Source organism: Pleurodeles waltl, chromosome 1_2, assembly GCF_031143425.1.
Source record: "Pleurodeles waltl isolate 20211129_DDA chromosome 1_2, aPleWal1.hap1.20221129, whole genome shotgun sequence".
NCBI lineage: Eukaryota > Metazoa > Chordata > Amphibia > Caudata > Salamandridae > Pleurodeles > Pleurodeles waltl.
Window position 1 is genome coordinate 658,944,921 of NC_090437.1, and position 22,137 is coordinate 658,967,057.

Genomic DNA, 22,137 nt, shown 5'->3' on the forward strand with positions numbered 1-22,137 from the left:
GCCTAATAGCACAATTTATTCCAGGGATTCAGAATCAGTTAGCAGACAATCTCTCTCGGGATCACCAACAGATCCACAAATGGGAAATTCACCCCCAAATACTGAACACTTACTTCAGAATGTGGGGAACGCCACAAATAGATCTATTTGCAACAAAAGAAAACTCAAAATGCCAAAACTTCGCATCCAGGTATCCACAACATTAGTCTTAGGGCAATGCACTATGGATGAACTGGTCAGGGATATTTGCGTACGCTTTTCCCCCTCTCCCACTTCTTCCATATCTAGTAAACAAGTTGAGTCAAAACAAACTCAAACTCATACTAATAGCACCAACATGGGCAAGGCAACCTTGGTACACAACACTACTAGACCTTTCAGTAGTACCTCATATCAAACTGCCAAACAGACCAGATCTGTTAACACAACACAAACAACAGATCAGACATCCAAATCCAGCATCGCTGAATCTAGCAATTTGGCTCCTGAAATCCTAGAATTCGGGCACTTATACCTCACACAGGAATGTATGGAGGTCATAAAACAGGCTAGAAAACCTACCACTAGACACTGTTATGCAAATAAGTGGAAAAGATTTGTTTATTACTTCCATAATAATCAAATTAAACCTTTACACGCATCTGCAAAAGAGATAGTAGGATACCTACTACATTTGCAGAAATCTAAACTAGCTTTCTCTTCCATTAAAATACATCTTACGGCAATTTCAGCTTACCTGCAAATTACGCACTCAACTTCATTATTTAGGATACCAGTCATAAAAGCGTTTATGGAAGGCCTAAAGAGAATTATACCACCAAGAACACCACCGGTTCCTTCATGGAACCTCAACATTGTCTTAACACGACTCATGGGTCCACCTTTTGAGCCCATGCACTCTTGTGAAATGCAATACTTAACGTGGAAAGTTGCATTTTTAATTGCCATCACATCTCTAAGAAGAGTGAGTGAAATTCAAGCATTTACCATTCAAGAACCATTTATTCAAATACACAAAAATAAAGTTGTTCTACAGACCAATCCTAAATTTTTACCAAAAGTAATCTCACCGTTCCACTTGAATCAAACGGTAGAATTACCAGTGTTCTTCCCACAGCCAGATTCTGTAGCTGAAAGAGCACTACATACATTAGACATCAAAAGAGCACTAATGTACTACATTGACAGAACAAAACTAATTCGAAAGACAAAACAACTATTTATCGCCTTTCAAAAACCTCATACAGGAAATCCAATTTCAAAACAAGGCATTGCTAGATGGATAGTTAAGTGCATTCAAACATGCTATCTTAAAGCTAAAAGAGAACTGCCTATTACACCAAAGGCACACTCAACCAGAAAGAAAGGTGCTACCATGGCCTTTCTAGGAAATATTCCAATGAACGAAATATGTAAGGCAGCAACATGGTCTACGCCTCATACATTTACCAAGCACTACTGTGTAGATGTGTTAACTGCACAACAAGCAGCAGTAGGTCATGCTGTACTAAGAACATTATTTCAAACTACTTCAACTCCTACAGGCTGAACCACCGCTTTTGGGGAGATAACTGCTTATTAGTCTATGCACAGCATGTGTATCTGCAGCTACACATGCCATTGAACGGAAAATGTCACTTACCCAGTGTACATCTGTTCGTGGCATTAGTCGCTGCAGATTCACATGCGCCCACCCGCCTCCCCGGGAGCCTCTAGCCGTTCAGAAGTAGATCTTAAACATTTGTACATTTGTAAATATATTACTTTAAACTTTATTATGTACAGACGCATTCACTCCATTGCATGGGCACTATTACTAGCATACACAACTCCTACCTCGCCCTCTGCGGGGAAAACCATCTAAGATGGAGTCGACGCCCATGCGCAATGGAGTCGAAATGGGAGGAGTCCATCGGTCTCGTGACTCGAAAAGACTTCTTCGAAGAAAAACAACTTGTAACACTCCGAGCCCAACACCAGATGGCGGGATGTGCACAGCATGTGAATCTGCAGCGACTAATGCCACGAACAGATGTACACTGGGTAAGTGACATTTTCCATATATATGTGTGTGTATGTTCAATGGCATGTGTAGCTACAGATACACATGCTATACATACGTCTGCCATCTAGTGTTGGGCTCGGAGTGTTACAGGTTGTTTTTCTTCTAAGAAGGTTTTTCAAGTCACAGGATCGAGTGAGTCCTCCTCTTCGGCTCCATTGCGCATGGGCATCGACTCCGTGTTAGATTGTTTTCTTTCCGCCATCGGGCTCGGACGTGTTTCATTTCGCTCCGATAGTTCGATTCGGAAAAGCTTGAAAACTCTTTATTTGTCGTCGGTATTGTTTTGATTGCGTTACACCTTCGACCGACACTTCCGTACCGTCGAAACAAACATCTTTACTCGCCTTTTGGGGCGCGCGCGCCAAACTCTGGCCTGGTCGGGCCGACCGCGTGGAAGCCTCATGGATCGGACTCCATTCCGATTCTGTCCTTGGTGCCACGCTAAATTCCCTCCAGAGACATGGAAGCCAACACCTCGTCTGTAATCTCTACTTTTCCCCCGACCATCGGGAAGAAAATTGCGAGGCCTGCAGATCCTTCCGGTCAAAAAATACACTCTGGGACAGAAGAGCACGGAGACTTGAGATGGCATCAAAAAGCACCGAACATCTCGACATCCAAGAGGAAGAAATCATGCAGACCGCAGTCTCCGTTCGAGGATCCGACTCTGACCAGGATTCTGAGGAGGACAGACCGGTCACGGCAGGACAGCATGTGAGTATGCCTGCCCCTTTGTCATCTAAGCCCAAACATAAGGCCTTGGGGACGCCACTGCCGGAAGGCAATGGCTCGACCCGAAAGAAAACACTCGGTGACCAATCCACCAGCTTGGCACCAAAGAAGGCCTCCCCTCCGAAGCCATCGGACTCGAGCCGAAGCTCCGTCTCTGAACCGAGCAAACACCGCTCTTCCGAGTCTAAATCTCAAAAATCATTTTCAGAGCTGAGACCATCCTCAACCCTGTCTTTTTCGATACCGAAAAAGCCAGCTTTGGAGCCGAAAAAAACTAGTTATACTGAGGAGCATGGACTTTCAAAAGCACTTAGAGAAAGCCAAAAATCTACTGAGGAGGACTCACAGATGCAACTAATCATGGAAGCAATGGATGAAAGGCAAGCCAGGATTCGTACCCATAAAGAAACTGACAGAATTTTAACTGCACCTCCTCCAAAACCAAAGAAGATATTAGCCTTTCAGGAGGAATTGGACACTCCCAGCCTCCAGCTAAAGTGCAAAAAACAAAGGAGAGACCTCCACCTCCTCAATTTTCTCTTCCTCAGTCTCCTCCTCACTCTCCACATCTACATATCTCTCCTCCTATCAGTCCTACACCTGTGCAGTCACCATTGCACTCATTTAATTTGCAGCAGGACAATGTGGATCCATGGGATCTTTATGATCCAGACCCCATTCCAGACAATAACCCAGATTGCTATCCCTCTAAGCCTTCACCACCAGAAGATAGTACAGGTCACACTCAAGTAATAGCTAGGGCGGCAACATATCATAATGTCACCATGCATACTGAGCCATTAGAGGATGATTTATTATTTAATACACTCTCCTCAACGCATGCAACATATCAGTCGCTTCCTATGCTCCCCGGCATGCTAAAACATGCTGACCAAATATTTAGCGAGCCTATAAAGGCAAGAATAATTACTCCTAGGGTGGAGAAAAAATATAAGCCACCTCCTTCCGATCTTGTCTATATTACCCAACAACTACCTCCAGATTCAGTAGTGGTAAGCGCTGCCAGGAAGAGAGCAAACTCGCAGTCAGGTGATGCACCCCCACCAGACAAAGAGAGTAGAAAGTTTGATGCTGCAGGGAAGAGGGTGGCATCTCAGGCAGCCAATCAATGGAGAATAGCCAATTCACAGGCATTTGCTAGATATGACAGGGCCCACTGGGACGAGATGAAAGATATAATCCAGCATCTCCCCAAAGAACAGCAAAAGAGGGCACTGAAGATAGTGGAGGAAGGGCAAGCCATTACTAACAATCAAATTAGGTCGGCCCTAGACTCTGCAGCTACAGCAGCCAGAACCATCAACACTGCTGTAACCACAAGGAGACATGCATTGCTTAGGTCCTCAGAATTCAACCCTGAAATCCAACAGGCAGTGTTGAATATGTCATTCAACCAAAAACAGCTTTTCGGCCAAGAGGTCGACACTGCTATAGAAAAAATGCAGAAGGATTCAGACACCGCAAAAGCCATGGGTGCACTATACACCACACAATATAGGGGATCCTTTCGTAAACCCAAGTTTAGAGGTGGATTTAGAGTCCAAACTGCAGAGGCATTCACATCACAGCCAAAGCCGGCCTACCAACCTCAATACCAACGAGGTGGTTTCAAAAGCACTTAGAGGCCAGTACCCCAGAGGCAGGGGAAAATATCAAATGCCAAAACAAGCTGCACAACAAAGTAAACAGTGACTTGTGCCATTCCTTTCCAATCCACACCTCCCCTGTGGGGGGAAGACTGCAAAAGTTCCACAACTATTGGCTAAACAATTACCACAGACAACTGGGTATTATCAATTATCCACAATAGCTATTGCTTAGAATTGATACAAACTCCACCAAACATTCCACCAAAACCACACAGGCTATCCACAGACCATAAATACACAAAAGGAGAGCACTGGGAGTGTTGCTAGCCCACACCGCCTCCCTAAAGAAATCTATATAATCACTAAAGGTGTGGGGTAGTAGGGAACCGAAAGTAAGACTGGGTCAGTCTTAAATCGGTGTTGGTTAGGTGGCTTTGGATCCTAACGCGGGGGAATCATTGTTGGAGGATATCCAGACGGGGGGTGCTGTGTAGTCCCACAGGGGAAGGGGGAGTCTCCCTTACGGACTAGGTGGTCTCACACACATAATAGTGTCATGCTTCCTCGAGCACCAGGAGTCTTCTAGGCAACACGCCCAATACACCTGACAATCCCTACTCCGGACCCCGCCCCCAGGCCCCCAGCCTCTCGCCTATTGGTTGTTGATCGACATAAAATTGCAGATCAACCCTTCAGTCAGTACCAGAGCGGCCTGGCTCCGGCATGTAGGTACCCCCCATGGTATTCCCTTTGGAGTGGTAAGTGTTGGCCTCCCTGGCCCCTTGGATATTTTCCTTCACCCTTCTTTCCCTCATTCTGCCTAGCTCCTACCCTGTTCCTTTCCCCCCCTTTTTTTCTCCTTTTTTCCTGTTTTTCTCCTTCTTCTCTTCTCTCTGTGTCCTTTTTCCCTCGTTTTCTTCTTTTCTCCTTCTTTCCTTTTTTCTTTCTTCCTTTCTCTGTCGCCAACCCTAGCCCCCCCCCCCTGTTTTTTCCCCTTTTCCCTTCCCTATGTCCCTGTTTTTGCTTTCCCTGTCTTTCCTTACTTCCCTATCTAAGTCTTCCTTGCGCCCTTATGTTCTGCCCTTTCTCTACACATTTTTTATCTTCTTCTCCCCATTCTTCCCTACTTAAACGCCTAATCTCCTCAGAGTGTGACTAAAAGGGAAAACCCCTCCCCGGCATTAGCCAGACCAGAGGCAAATCGCCCCCTACCCCTTGGTAAGTCACATCTGCATGCGTGTGTGATTGCCTTTTTCATTATTTTTACATATTTTCACCTTGTGCTGTGTGCTTTGCAGTGGTTTGCCACGGTTTTTCTCACTCTAAATATGTTCTGAATAATTGTGGTTTATCTATTTTCTATTACAGACCTACCCCACCGTGAACTACCCGTTCAGGTAGGCCATTCATTATCCACTTTGAGCACCCCACTTATTGCGTGTGCTCCGACCCTCACGAATGCCCCTGACCTACCAGCACCTAGTGAGGGCAGAAACATGTTGGTCATCCATTTTTTATTTTAGACTCCAGGAGACATTACTCTCCAACGAGCCTTTTCCCGTTGCTTTTAGTCTTACCAGCATGCACCTATATTAAAACTAGCAGCAACTATCAGTGACATGCTTGGTAATTTTATTACTCACCTCAGCTGGATCTAAGTAACTATCCAGTAAGTTTAATTTCAGTACTCCCTCCGGTTCTTTTAACCAAGAGGTTGAGTCCGCCCAAGCAGTATCATCTTGCTTGGGTGGGGCTAGGTGGTCATATGATGAAGCATGACACTATTATGTGTGTGAGACCACCTAGTCCGTTAAGCCACCTAACCAACACCAATTTAAGACTGACCCAGTCTTACTTTCGGTTCCCTACTACCCCACACCTTTAGTGATTATCCACAGACCATATCACTCTGTTACAGGAAGAAGTCAAATCCCTATTACTCAAACAAGCAATAGAAGCCATGCCACAAAATCAAGTAGGGACGGGAGTTTACTCACTGTATTTCCTAATTTCCAAAAAGGATGGCACCTTAAGGCCCATATTAGATCTCAGAACCCTCAATCTTTACATCCTGTCAGAACACTTTCATATGGTAAACCTACAGAATGTTAACCTACTACTTCAGCAACACGATTTCATGGCAACATTAGACCTCAAAGATGCGTATTTTCACATACCCATCCATCCTGCGCACAGAAAATCTCTCAGGTTTGTCATTCCAAGAAAGCACTATCAGTTCAAAGTGTTACCCTTTGGAATAACAACAGCTCCAAGGGTATTCACAAAGTGCCTAGCGGTAGTCGCAGCCTACCTAAGAAAACAACACATACATGTCTTTCCATATCTAGACGATTGGCTAATAAAATCAAGCAGTCATACGCAGTGTCAAAACCATGATATTATGTAATACAAACCCTGCACAAGCTAGGGTTCTCAATAAACTACCAAAAGTCACAACTACAGCCTGCGCCAATACAAAAGTATTTAGGGGCAATACTAAATACTCAAAAAGCAATCGCAAGTCCAAATACGCGGAGAATACAAGCATTCCACAATATATTGGCACAAATACAGACAGGTCAACAGTACACTGTCAAATTTGTCATGAAAGTATTAGGTATGATGGCATCATGTATTGCAATTGTTCCACATGCAAGACTAATCATGCGTCCCTTGCAACAGTGCCTTGCACAACAATGGTCACAAGCACAGGGTCAACTTCAAGATCTAGTGTTGATAGACCGCCAAACATACATGTCCTTTCAGTGGTCGATATTTCACAAATCTAAACAAAGGGCGCCCATTTCAAAACCCTGTGCCTCACACCATAATTACAACAGATGCATCAATGACTGACTGGGGAGCTTACCTCAACAATCTCAACATTCAAGGACAATGGGATGCCCAACACAAACAGCTACATATAAATCACTTAGAGCTGTTAGCTGTCTTCCAAGCACTCAAAGCTTTTCAGCCTCTCCTTATTCACAAGAATGTCCTGATCAAAATAGACAACATGACCACCATGTATTACCTAAACCAACACGGAGGGACACATTCGTCCCAATTCTCCCTCCTAACTCAAACAATTTGGAAATGGGCAATACACAACCAAATTCACATGGTAGCACAATACATTCCAGGGATACACAACCTATTAGCGGATGTTCTCAGCAGAAATCATCACCAGACACACGAGTGGGAGATTCACCCTCAAGTACTTCAAAAATACTTTCAACAATGGGGAACACCAGACATAGATCTGTTCGCCACAAGCGAAACTGCAAAATGCCAAAACTTTGCATCCAGATACCCACATCCCCTATCCAAGGGCAATGCTCTGTGGATCAATTGGTCAGGGATATTTGCTTACACTTTTCCCCCTCTTCCACTCATTCAATTTCTAGTCAACAAATTGCATCAAAACACGCTCAATCTGATACTCATAGCGCCAACGTGGGCACTTCAGCCGTGGTACACAACACTACTAGACCGGTCAGTAGTACCACACTCCCAACTCCCAAACAGACCAGATCTGTTGACACAAAACAAAGGGTAGATCAGGCACCCAAATCCCAACACACTCAATCTAGTGATTTGGCTCCTGAGGTCATAGAATTTGGGTACTTACAACTACCAGCTGAATGTATGGAACTAATTAAGCAAGCAAGAAAACCCACTACCAGACAGTGCTATGCTAACAAATGGAAAAGATTTGTATATTACTGTCAATCTAAACAAATTGCCCCTCTTTCAGCATCAATACAAGATATTGTATGCTATTTACTTCATTTACAAAAATCAAATTTAGCATTCTCTTCCATAAAAAAAACATCTCACAGCAAATTCCGCATATTTGCAAAATATACAGCACAACTCTTTATTTAGAATACCTGTTATCAAAGCCTTCATGGAAGGCTTAAAACGCATCATTCCACCCAGAACACCTCCTGTCCCTTTGTGGAATTTAAACATATTGCTTACGCGACTTATGGGCCCACCATTTGGACCTATGCACTCATGTCAAATGCAATTCTTAACATGGAAGGTTGCATTCCTAGTCGCAATTACATCAGTGCGAAGAGTTACTGAAATTCAAGCTTTCACTATTGAAGAACTGTTCATACAAGTACACAAACATAAAGTCGTACTACGAACTAACCCTAAATTTCTTCCTAAAGTAGTATCACCCTTTCATATCAATCAAACAGTGGAACTACCAGTCGTCTTCCCACAGCCAGATTCTGTGGCAGAAAGAGCTCTACATACATTAGACATTAAAAGAGCTCTAATGTACTACATAGATAGAACAAAACCATTCTGGAAAACTAAACAGCTATTTGTAGCTTTTCAAAAACCTCACACTGGTAACCCCATTTAAAAACAAGGTTTAGCAAGATGGATAGTAAAATGCATCCAAACATGTTACCTTAAAGCTAAAAGACAACTCTTAGTTGCTCCTAAAGCACATTCCACAAGGAAGAAAGGTGCTACAACGGCCTTCTTAGGAAATATACCAATGGCTTAAATATGTAAAGCAGCTACTTGGTCAACACCCCATACATTTACTAAACATTATTGTGTAGATGTTTTAGCGGCACAGCAAGCCACACTAGGTCAAGCTGTACTAAGAACATTATTTCAAACAACTTCAACTCCTACCGGCTAACCACAACTTTTATGGGAGGAATAACTGCTTCTCTATGCAGCATAGCATGTGTATCTGCAGCTACACATGCCATTGAACAGAAAATGTCACTTACCCCGTCTACATATATTCGTGGCATGTTCCACTGCAGATTCACATGCACCCTCCCACCTCCCTGGAGGCCTGTAGCCATTTAAGTTAAACAAACACTTGTACATATGTATGTGTATGTGTGTGTGTGTATATATATATATATATATATATATATATATATATATATTCCATTAGCATGGACATCTCTTCTTTATACTCTATCACTCCTACCTTACCCTCTGCGGGAAAACAATCTAACATGGAGTCGATGCCCATGCGCAGTTGAGCCGAAGAGGAGGAGTCACTCGATCCCGTGACTCAAACACTTTTTCGAAGAAAAACAACTTGTAACACTCCGAGCCCAACACTAGATGGCAGACGTATGCATAGCATGTGAATCTGCAGCGGAACATGCCACAAACAGATGTACACTGGGTAAGTGACATTTTCCATATATATATATATATATATATGAGTAAAGGCACGTTTGTTAAACAGGCTGAAAGAGATTGTGTATAATTTATTATTATGAAATAGTAATGATAGATATTTCTTAAATAACTATAGATATCTAAAATATACAGAAGGAAAGAGCCAACTCTTGAGTAATCTTCTGAAGGCAAGATAGTTATCCCATGATCTTATATTTGAGGGGTAATGAATTCCATAGTTTGGCTGCTTGAACGGAGAAGGATAGACCACCTATTGTCTTTTTTTCTTGTATGGTGGTGTTTTAAGGAGGTGTGCCAATCTTGAGCTGAGGTTTCTTTTTTGAATGTATTTGGTCATTTTGTTTCTGATGAAAAGCGGTCTTGTTCCATGTGTAGCTTTGTGGGTTAAACAAAGCAGCTTAAAGGTGGATCTTCTGGCAATAGGTAACCAGTGTAGTGTTCTTAAGGTAGGGGAGATGTGGGATTGTAGCTTTACATGTAATAGTAGCCTGACAGCTGCGTTCTGAATAAGTTATTGTTTTTCATAATAGATGGAGATAATCCATGGTAGAGGGCATTGGCATAATCCAGTTTGGATAGTACAATAGAAATAGTAGCCTGCACCTTGTGTGGAAATCTGAGGTGAGGGAAGAGGCGTCAGAGTTTTCAAGGTGATAATGCTTGATTGTACTTATTTGACCACTTAGGCATTCATTGTTAACTTGGAGTACATAGTAATTCCAAAGGTTTTAACTTCCTTGGATACTTGAGAAGGTCTTCCAAGATAGTCAGGCCAGGCAGACAATTGGTCATAATTTTTCCAGTTGCCACATGTGAGTACTTCCATTTTGGAAGCATTCAGTTCTTGATGGCTCCAAGTCATCCACTGATCAACGGCTCTGAGGCAACTGAAGATTTGTGAGTTTTCAATGTCTTTGAGGCATTCCAATTTAAGTAGAATTTGTGTGTCATCTGCATAGTTGTAGAATGTGAGTTGAAAACCATTAATCAGTTCTGGTAAGGACATCATATAGATGTTGAAAAGCATAGGTGAGATGATTGATCCTTGGGGGACCCATGCTTTTGTGAGGTAGGGTTTGGATGAGAAGGGGGTGAGAATAGATATTAGTTCTGTTTTGAAGGTAGGATGTAATCCAATTGAGAGCAGTCCCTTCTATGCCGGCTCCGTGGAGTCTTTGAATTAGGGTGTCATGGTCAACAGTATCAAAGGCAGATGTGAGGTCCAAGAGAAGTAGTGCAGCAACTCCATTGCAGTCAACTGTGTTTTTAAGATCATCCCAGATTGCTATGAGTGCCGATTCAGTGCCTCTTCCTGGAAGGAATCCAGTTTCGTAGTCTGAAAGTATGGCATTGTCTTCAATGAATTGTAACATCTGGGTGAATGCTGCTCTTTCTATCAGTTTGCCCAAGAAAGGTCCATTTGTGATTAGTCTGTAGTTGTTGTGGTCCTGTGGGTCTAGGTTTGTTTTCTTTAATAACGGATGTATGTATGTATGTATGTCTTCTAGAAAAGTTCCTGTAGTTTGAGTTATTGATTTAGGTGTGGCAGCAGCAGTAGATAAAGGAATGTTCTTGAAGTGTGGTGGAAAAGGTTCAGAAGGGTAACCGGAAGGCATGCTTGCTTGGACCAAATCCATAAATTCACCTTGTGATATTTGTTTGAAGGAGTGCAGAGGCTGGGTTGGTTTATTCTTGGAGGGGATTTTAGGAAAGGGGTTGATGCTGATGTTTTTCTTGTATTTTAAATAGGAGTACAATGTGTCTGCCTTGGTTGTATAATGAGTTGCAAGTTTGTTTGTGAAATCTTGAGTAGTGGGCTGACTTCCTTCCATGCATTTAGATTTTCGAAATTCATTGAGAATTTTATAAAATTCTTTAGTTGCAAATTCTGGTAGAACATTTCTTAGCTTTTTGGTTGATGATTTGTATATTCCTTTAAGTTTGTGTAGCTGAAGTTTGTCTTGAATGTTATTTGTTTTGAGACAGGTCTGTTGCAACCTTTTGATTTGTTGATTTATCTTTTTAAATTCTGTGTTTCTCCAAGGTGTTGGCTTTCTTTTGTCCTATTTAGTTTTTCTGAGTGGTATTAGAATATCGAAAGCTTCCTGTAGCAACTCATAAAGTTTTGGAACAAAATTAATTCTATCTAGACGTGTGTTGGCTGTTGTGTTTCAAAGACTTCAAAATTGAGTTTGCTCCATGGTCGGTAAATGCACAAATGTAAGTTGCTATGGGGTGTGTTGATTTGTGGTATTTTATGTTGGAAAGCTATCAAATGGTGGTCTGACCATGTGATTGGCGTGAGTCTTACTGGTAACTAGTTCGGGCTTTGCAAAAATGACATCTAGGATGTGTCTAGCAATGTGTGTGGGATTGTGTACAATCTGATGTAGGTTCAGTGTGACTAGGCCAGTGGTGATAGCCTTTGGATGGGGCATATTGGGTTTGTCAAACCAAATTTTTAGGTCCCCAAGAATGCATAGGTTTAAGTATAATGTTATAAGGTTTGAGACTGTATCTAGAAAAGTGTCTGGGAACGTTGAGTTGTTAGGTGGAGGTCTGTGAAGGAGGAGCAAGTTACAGGAGGACGTTGGTGTAGGGCTGCATCTGGTGAGGAGGGCCTCACAACCTTGTATGGAAATGTTATCTGTTTTACTGAGATCTATTGCTTGTTTGACTACAATAGCTAGTCCACCCCATATCTTGCCTATACGGTTTTGTGTGATCGTTTGATAGTCTGGAGGATCGGCTTCATGAAGCACTGGGGCCAATGACATCTCCTAACCATGATTCTAGTACAATCCATTTCAAGAGATTCATGAGAGCTTCACCTAGGGCCTTGAAATATCTACCACTCTGGGCTGTAAATGTCCCGGGCATGAAGGAGACAAACCAAATCACTTTGAGCTGGGGACTCCACTCTGCAACAAGACCGATCATAAAGTCCCCATTAGGAAGAATGGTAAAGCCAGTTTGTCTCCACAGTAGGGTGTCTAGAACGTTTCATCCTAAAGCAGCATCAAAGGAATCGTGTGCCTAGTTTGTTACCCTGCTTATCCAGGGCCACCCTTTTGGTAGAAATGTTTTTGGGACAGGAGACTGTATCAGCCGACTTGGTAAGGCATTTGTGCAGATCCTCTCTCTGGTTTATAGATGCTTTATTTTATTTGAGGATTACCAAAGGGTAGAAAAATGGCTGTGTTCATCACTTTTGACATGTGTTGTGCCTGGAATTTATAATTTGGCTGCAAGAAATTGACCTCCAGCGTCTTATTTTGCACAAATCGGGGCACATGCAATCCCCAGTGATTTTGTGAACCCGCCCTTACAACTCACCATCATTCTCTGTCTGCTCACTGCCTGGTTCTTCGAAGTCTCTACAATTTTTAGTTCTGTACAAGATTTCTAAAAAAAAATGCAAGAGTAAGTTACGTCTCTTTCTAGGCTGTGGTGTTGAAGGAGTCATGAGCGACATCACTGATGTCATATCCATGTTGAAGCGCTGTCATTTGTGAAGTCTGAAGCATGAGCGGTGCATTGGGGGTAGGAGGGGCAGTTGTGGTTGCAGGGCTTCCCATACCTTTCGAAAATCTAGACTTTTTAGCTTTTCGATCATAACGATAATGTCAGTTAAACTGAAGGTTTTTTTTCTAAGTAACAGAAGTTATTTTGTCTTCTGGGTCAAATACCATAATTTACACTTGTGGGCATTTTTAGTGATGTATCTCACTGAGAAAGGTACATCAAGGAACATAAAAACCCCAGAACTTATTCAGCGTTGAGATCTAGACTACGGGTACATTAACTGCTTTTATGTACCGGACGGGGTTACCAATCTTCATTCTTCGAAATCCATAGTTTGCAATAAAAATTAAATGGTCTCCGTGAACTGCAGGGAATACGAAGGGTCAAAAAAAACGATCCAGTCCCCTTTCCAGGAAGTGGAGGCATACAGTGCCAGATTGTCTTTCCTCTACCAAATTTAAATTTATTTTCTTGTTTTATGTAAGTCACTTGTTAGTTTGTTTTGTATTTAGACTCAGCCCTCATTTGTGAACGGAAAACACACCATCAATTAAACAGAACAACAATGTGCTCATAATTTATTAAGTCTCTGAGCTAGGATAATGTACTGCTTTCCCCATGCCTGCAGGCACTCCAAGGATAAAAATAGAACTGGGTTTAAAGAATCCCAGATATTTTCACATAACAAAGAGTGATTTATACCCTCTCCTGTTGCACTTAGACAAGGCATAAAGGCGCTTTTGTGCAATAATTACCGAGAGGGCTGATGTCAGTGCTCTTGTCCAGCCCCAGCTTCATTATTCTGCTAAATTGTTCTTTGTACCGTAATCCGGAGAACTGTTGTGTTTGTCGTATAAAAGTGTGTAGGTTACCCAGTTTGTTTTGTATTTTTTTTTTTTTTTTATCTGTGCCTGTTTCATTGCGACTCGTGTTATATCAAAAAGCCACACATTCAGTGCATCCAAAATAGTCGCAGGTGCCGGAGGACTGTGCATGCCCTTTTATTCTCTATCAAGTGTGTTTCAGTAGGAGGATGAGAACATTTCTGGTAGTACGGATGTTCTGTTTAGAGAAGTCCTTCATGCTGACTGTAAAGATTAATGTCTTGGATAGTGTGATGCAGAGGGACTTTTGTGAACTGAATGAGGACATCAAATGCATTCTCAAATGTTAAAAGGTATACTGTTGAACGAACATTGCCTGATTTGAGAAAGACCAGTCATTTCATTTACCCTCTCATGACCTGGCTACACTGCTTTTGCTGCAAAGCATTGCTATATATTTTTACGCAACATGTGCATTGGTCTTGTAGGAAGACATCGGTGTCCAGTCCTGCTGCAAATGATTTGGAGGCGTGTTAGAATTTCAGGATAAAACAGATTGTATCATTAAGTTTCATTTAGATTAGCTACCTGCTAATTTGTCTTATGTGGCTATCCTGAAAATCGGGTTGGACACCCCACTGCACTAATAAAGTTCAGTTGTTTGCACCTTGCCGTACAATTCTGCACAGCTGCAGAATGAGGCAGTCCAATGTTTCCTTAACTACATATTAGTTCCTTTTTAGTCAGGATGATAGTTTAGATGAATATCCCTTTTGCTAGACACTTACTCATTCTTGGATCCACTTATTGCTTTTGTTTGCTTAGTATTAATGCATTGTTCATTTCTTATGTTACGTAAAAAATATTTATAGGGTGCACATATCACCCTGTGAGGAGGATCCTGGTGCCAGAAGACACGCCAGGTCTTGGCTGGAGCCTAGTTGTAGAGCCGGATTTTATGTTTCTTGTGAAACCCAGGAACCAGCAGCTCTAATGTGCTGAGAGGGCGTTCCAGGATTAAGGAGTGAGGTATGAGAAAGCCTGGCCGTTTTGCGGATGAGTTAGAGGGGGGTGTGAGCTAACAGGAGGTTGGCAGTTTTGGGACAGTGTGTGGAAATAGACTCGATTGTTTATGGGAGGGGGGCAAGGGTGTGAAGAGGTTTGTAAGTGTGATTCAGGACTTTAAAGAGCTAGCGTTTGTGAATAGGAAGCCTATGAAGCTCTTGAGGTAGTTGCTGATGCAAGTGGGTGGGGCTGGATTGGAGTGTGATTCTATTTGCTGCATTTTGAATGTCCTGGAGACGTTTATGAAGATGAGTGGAGATGCCCATATAGAGATTGTTGCCATAGTCTTGTTTACTGGTTATCAGGGCCTGTTTGGCTGTTCTCTGGGTAATCAGGGAAGTCACTTGAAGATCGAGTTGAGGAGTTTGAGGGTGTGGAAGCGGGAGGATGCCACTGTGTTAATTTGGCTGGTTATCAAGAGCTGTTTATCCACCACCGGATTAACTGGTGGGGTTGGATGCTTGATCAAGCTCAGCTGGCCACCAGGTCCAGAGAGCGTTGTCCTTTCTGGAGAGAACCACTTCTGTTTTGTCAGAGTTCAGCTTGAGACAGTTGACCTTCATCCACTTGGCTACTTAGGACTTAAAGGTGGTTTGGGTGTGGGAAATGTTGTCCGAGAGGGACAGAATAAGTTGGGTGTCTTCCACATAGGAGATGATATTAGTACCATTGGATCTCGTGACACCTGCGAGCAGAGACATGTTTACGTTGAACAGAGATTGGCTGAGCGAGGATCTGTAAGGGACTCCAGAGATCAGGTTGGTGGCTTTTGAGGTTTAGGGTGAAAGGCTGACCGATAATGTGTGCTTGGTGAGAAAGGATCAAATCTAAAGGAGTGCTGGTAGCCTAAATCCAGAATCGTGGAGGCATTGGGTGAAGATTAGGTGTGAGAACGAGTTCAAAGATGTGTAGAGGTTGAGCAGGATGAGTGAACATTGTCACATTTGTCCATGATCATGCTAATTTTGACGGTAGCAGCGATGAAAGTGGTTTTAGTGCTGCAGGTGGCCAAAAGGGCTGATTGAGAGGGGTTGAAGATGTGGTTGTCATTGAGGTAGCCCGACAGTTGTCTGTTGGTGCTCAACAGTTGTCTATTGACAAGTTTTTCAATAATAATTTTTGCTGAGTAGGGAAGCCGGGAGGTCGGACGGTGGTTAGCCAGTATCTTTGAGTCTGCCAAGCATTTCATCAGGACCAGAGAAATGGTGATGTGCCTTCAGGCTTCTGGGACGGTGGCAGAGGTTAGGAAGTTGGTGAGGATTGGTTGAGTGTGTAGCAGATGGGACGAGTCCTCCAGTGAAGATGAAGTGTGGGTAATGGTCCGAAGCAGCTCCCGAATAGGTAGATCACACGGTTGAGGCTGGTTTTGTTGCAGAGTTCATGGGCCAGCATGTCAGAGTGTTTCCTCAGTGGACTGACTCAACAGGTTGGAGTGCTGTGAGGGACAATGGATCCGGCTGGCTGGCAAAAGTAGTTACTGATGCTGCTGATTTTGTCATGAAAGAAGTGGGAGAGCTGGTTGCAGAGGTCCTGTGTGGGGGCAATAGTGGTAGAGCTGGCAGCAGGGGACGTGAAATCTTTTAGGATCACAAAAATTGCTTTGCTGTTGTTGGAACTGTTTGATTGTCAGAGCTGAGCACATGGTTTCTTTGATTGGCTGAAAGTGGTGTTGGAGGACTGACTTATAGACTCTTCTGTTGTTGCCATTATGAGTGTGTCTCCAGCAGGGTGCCAGCTGCTTGCATTAGCATTCATAGAGTCTGAGGTCTTCCATATGCCAACTTGCATGCAGTCTTGTCCTGGAAGTAGCAGTGGTTTTGCGAGGGGCTAGAGAGTGCTCGGCATAGGTGGTCCATGCGTTGAATTAAGTGATGGATTGTGGGAGGTTGTCTTGGAGTGGCAGGATTTTGATTTGGAGTTATGTGATTCAGGCATCTTTTGAAATTCTGCTCCAGTTTCTCTGCATTGCTTTGGAGGGTGCGGTAAGATGTTGGTGGGGGATTTGTGTGTTGAAGCGGACCAGGTAGTTAACCAGGGAAGGGAATGGGTTGGTCCACTGTGATGCTATAGACATTCATGAAGATAGGTTAGAAGAGCTATCCTGCGCTGTGTATGGTTTCCTTCATGTGTTGTGTAAGTCAGAGGGAGTTGATTTTGTCCAGCAGGAATAAGTAGCTACTGTTTGGCCCTACCTGTGAACATGCCTGTGCTAAGTTCTTCAGCCAGGCCTGGCTATCCTTCCTCCCTGACTTAAAATAAGGCAGATGACAAGACAGGACCAAAAAACCCGGAGGAGGAATCTCATCATTTACAAAGGCTACATCAACTTCACCACCACCTCCGTAAACTGTGACGGTCACCTGGCCTTTAAACTACACATCTCCAACACCACCACCTTGGTAGAGCCCGCCACCAGCATCCACATGGACCACTGGCCAACTTTGGAAACATTATCATAAAACTCATTGCTCCCTAGTGCTCCGCTCCAGCTTCTTCATCCTCTGCAGAGGTCTCAATTTCCATCAATAGTACCACACAGCCCCAGCTGTTTTTAAGTTATGTTTAGTTCATGTTGTTTACTAGCTGATTTAATCCCTTGGGTGCCTTGGATGTTAAGGTTATGTCCTCGGCCATGGCGCTCGTGTGCCGAGGATGTAACAGTTGCGTCCTGCACCCAGCCCAAGGGGGGAGCACTAGCGCTCCCTGTGGGCCTCCCACCCCCTCTCCTGGGCAGGGATGGCAGGGGAAGCGCTTCCCCTACCACCCACGAAAATCTGCCCTGCCCCACACACCCCAGTGACATCTGATGACGTCAGCGCATGATCGCATGGCTTCCAGCGCGACCTGAGAAGAAACTGATTATTTACTTCTCGGGACCGGGGCACGAGAGGTCGGAGAGGCATGGAAAGGAAAGGCGTTTCCTTTCCTTTTCATGTGTCTGAGCATTCCTGCAGCACTATCGCATAGCGGTCGTGCTGCAGGAATGCCCACTAGACACCAGGGATTTTGTTTACATTATGTGAACAAACAAGGGGAGTGGCCCCTTGGGCAAGGGTAGCTGCAGTCGTGCTGCAGGAATGCCCACTAGACACCAGGGATTTGTTTTACATTATGTGAACAAACCAGGTCAGCGGCCCCTTGGGCAATGGTGGCTCCCCAAGGGGTGGGGGGGAGGGTTATTTTTTATTAGGCCAATCTGCCACCAAGGGGGGCAGAAACCACCAGACACCAGGGATTTGATTTATTTTATGTATCTATTCATAAGGAAAGCGACCCCTTAGGCAAGGGCCGCTCCCCAGGGGCGCCTATTATATTAGACTATTTCTGTCCCCCATAGTGGCAGATCGGCCTATTTCTATTAGGCCCATCTGCCCCAAGGGGGGCAGAAACCCCTTAGGCCCCATGGATTGTTGTGTGTGTGTTTTTTTGTTTTGAGGGGGGCGGCCCTTTGGGCAAGGGTCGCTCCCCATGGGAGCACATTACTGTTGGCCATGTCTGCCCCCCTTGAGGCCTGATTGGCCCATTTGTATTAGGTCCTTTTGCTCCCAAAGGGGGGCAGAAAGCCCACTAGACACTAGGGAAGATTTTTATTTTTTATTTTTATTATTTCTTTTATTTTTATTAAAAGTGGGTGGGGGTATGGCTATACCTCCACCCCAAATAAATGGGGAGAAAGTTGTTTTGCCCACTGGTGGGCAGATGGGGCAGTTACCCCCGATCCACTCCCCGGGCGGCAGAAAGCTTACTAGATGTCAGGGAATTAAAAAAATGTTCTTGTTGTGTTTATTTCACCTGTAATTATAAACAGTCTAGTGGAGTTGATGTCTATTTGCTTACCGCTAAACTCTACTCTTTTGAATTACAGAAGTGAACCAGTATTCTTGATGCAACTGTCATGTCTTGCACGTATTGTTTGCGTAATCTCCATGAGAGAGTAAATCGAAGAGATCAGCTATGTCGAAATATATATGAGTGTTTAGCGTTTCATCTTGCTAAAGACCCCCTTGCGATACTTGCAGCAGAGTTTTAAATTTTGCATACCTGCATTCAGTTAATGATGAAACATGCCTTCCTTAGCTGTGTTCTAGGAGTAGTTTATTTAAGCTTTTGTGGAAGGAGCAAGTGATGACAAGAGGATGGAAAGCCTTCCAGTGTGCCTGTGACTAACAAAATGTGGGTGTTAGGGAAGCAGAGTAGTGCGTAAAGAGGAGAATAAAGCATGTATGCTTAATGTGAAAGAGCTATTGGAATCCCTCTGTAATCTTTGAAATCTGTGTGCAGTTTTAGTTGGTCGCTGTGTCATGTGACTTCAATAGTCACTTACGCACCTTGCTTAAATAGTTGCTTTCACTTGTCTTCTGAAAAGGAACACATTTCGTTGCACTCTGGAGGATGGTCTAAAGATTTCTAGATGAAAATCAGTGCATCAACCAAGCTACTTAAATCTTGTTTCCTGGATTCACCCCAGCAGACTTTGGAACACTTTAAAACATTTGAGATATTTCTTACATATCTCACTCGTATGGTTGATTGATAAGAAGAGTGAATTGTTGTTTACTGCTCATCTATCTTTGTTGTGTTACCTAGCCACTTTTATGTGGCTGTTACTTCAATATGGCTGACATACCATTCTAACTCTTGAGGTGACCAAACTAGGATAAAATGCTACGTCGGGGTAAAGGTCAGTATAAGAAAGGGTGGGCTAAATAATTAGAGATGTTTCAGCCAGGCATGTATTCTATCTTAATGATTTGTAGATTATGTGCATCATTAAATTTCATGATCTGTTATTGTTCTCTGTTTTTGAGGAATAGTCAAATTACCCATGTCATGTTTCTCAAATTGTATGTGACATATTGTGATCTGTTGACAGGGGCGTCACGAAACCCTCTTTCCCCTGCTTTAGCAGGGGTGATGTAGGTGTCATTGGGCAATGTATGTTTTTTGATTTTATATTTTATTTTACATTTTCAAACATTACAGGGAAATACCAGGTAAAAGCATTTAAGTCACAAATACCAGGTAAAAGAATTAGTCACCTCGCACATCACACAATAACGGATCATTAGCACAGATAGCGTATAAATCCTGAGCCGTAATGGGGTAAACGTCCAAGTCATGGGAGTGGCAAGGCAATGCTTTGCTCTTGCCTGTGAAGTCAGGTAGCCATGTCAAGGGGAGTTTGAAGGATCGAGCACACCCCAGCAGGAATTCAGTTCACTTACTCTCATTTTGTCTGTTCGCCAAATAATTATTTAACTGGGTTCCCATAAGAGTATCGTAAAAGGGGCTTGGTTCCATTTTTGCAGGCACTTCTTATATAGGAAGGATAGCATTAACTGAGCAAGGCTGCAGGGCATGTCAAATATCTTTGTATCTACTGCTCGAGGGAAGGGTAGACTAGTAAGTTTCCAAATATTCAATCTAATACATTAGGTCAGACAACAAAGCATTTATTGTAGGCACTCTATATCTCCCTCCCCACACACATGCTACCAGGTTTTGACTAGCAATAAAGCAGTTGTTGTAATAGTCATACCAGCGGTGTCGTATCCCCAATATATCCCAGCAGGGCTCCTTTAGGAGATGGTGGCATTTTGATTTCAATCATGTTAGATGTGATTTCAAATAATTAACCACAACATTCTACAATCCTGCAACACTCAAATCTAAGATATATAAATTAAATGTTTGGACCTAGGCATTTATTGTGTTGAATTTGTGAGATATATGGGGCGTGCTGTATTTCTGGTGTAGGAACTTAAAATTAGTCTCAGTCTGCTGTTTGGGTTATAATAACCTGATTTAACTGCAGCAGTATATCCATTCCTTGTTGAATAGAGAATGCACTAGAGCAGAATCCCACCTTGCTTTCGCTTGGGGCGTAATCACTTAGTCTCAGTCTATATAGCTGTATATTATCTGGTGACATTGTGTCTGTTCAAAGAGAGTGTCATGAGCAGGGATAGGGTCCTGCATGACTTGGCTTCCAGAGGAAAAGAAGGCTTATTGGTCTTGTATAGTAACTACTCTGAGCCAATAGTAGGCAAACATATCCACAGCAGTGGCTTCTATCCCAGCTGCAATGGTGGCATATTCTAAAGACCCACATTGAGGGTGCATGTGTGTTAGGATGGCATAGTACCTTTAAAATGTGATGTTTTATTTGATTTTGTTTAGAGATCGCGATCTTCAGACATGAGCTGTTAAATACCATTGCAAGAGACTAGCATGATGAGGCTGTAGGATGAGTGAAATACAACGTTAGAACACGAAAGGAAACCAACAATTCAGGGAAGGATTGGACAGAATAATGTATGAATTGAGGAATGCAGGATGGGTGGATGAAATGATGGAAATAAGTATGGAGAGAAGTATTAAATGGAGAGAAGTAAGGATGATGGAGGAAGGATGGATGAAGCATGGGAGATAGATGAATGAAAGGGACTATGGGTGGATGAAGAGAAGTGAATGGATGGCAAAAGGAAAGATGGATGCCGAGGGTGAATGGCTGATCAAATTCACTGAACATGCTGGTGTAAAAGGCACAATTAGCCACTTTCTTTGCTTCATTTCCTCAGTGAAGTAACCGAGTGCTGGGCTCACTTGCTTCACCCACGCAGTGTCATTCGGCAAATGGATGTCAAGTGAGGGGTATTTTAGTCTTCTTCATAGAGCCGAGTTATAAAATTGCACCAACAGCTCCAGTTGTGAATGAAGTAAAGCCCATTGCAGATCAAAAGTTGTACAGTTGTGTGCATTATAATGATGCTGACTGCATAGTTAGAAAAATACGTTTTTTAAAAATGTGATGCTTGTCTTAAGCTCTGGGTTACCACATTACAATGTAAAGGGGTGGGGCATTGGGGGTGACAAGCAAAGGGGAGTGCACTGTGCACTCCCCTCGGAGTGCATGTGTGTTTGGCCGGCCATCTTGGGCTGGCCAAACACACATGTGCACAGGGCTCTCTCCAGCCCAGCAACATGGTTGCCTGGTAGTGCCTTGGCTGGGTGCTCCCAGCCAATCCTGACGCTGCCTTAAGCAGCGTCAGAATTGGCTGCAGGGCAGGCTGGGAGCCTGTGCCTGCGTGCAGAAGAGGAGCGGCGCGGAAGTGGAGTTAAG

At 43.3% G+C, this 22,137-nt stretch overlaps 1 protein-coding gene across 2 annotated transcripts in view; it reads left to right on the forward strand.

Annotated features, from left to right (window-relative positions):
* GAB1 (GRB2 associated binding protein 1) overlaps nucleotides 1–22,137 on the forward strand; it is a 340,128-nt gene that overhangs the window by 183,262 nt on the left and 134,729 nt on the right. The gene's annotated exons all lie outside the window — the stretch shown is intronic.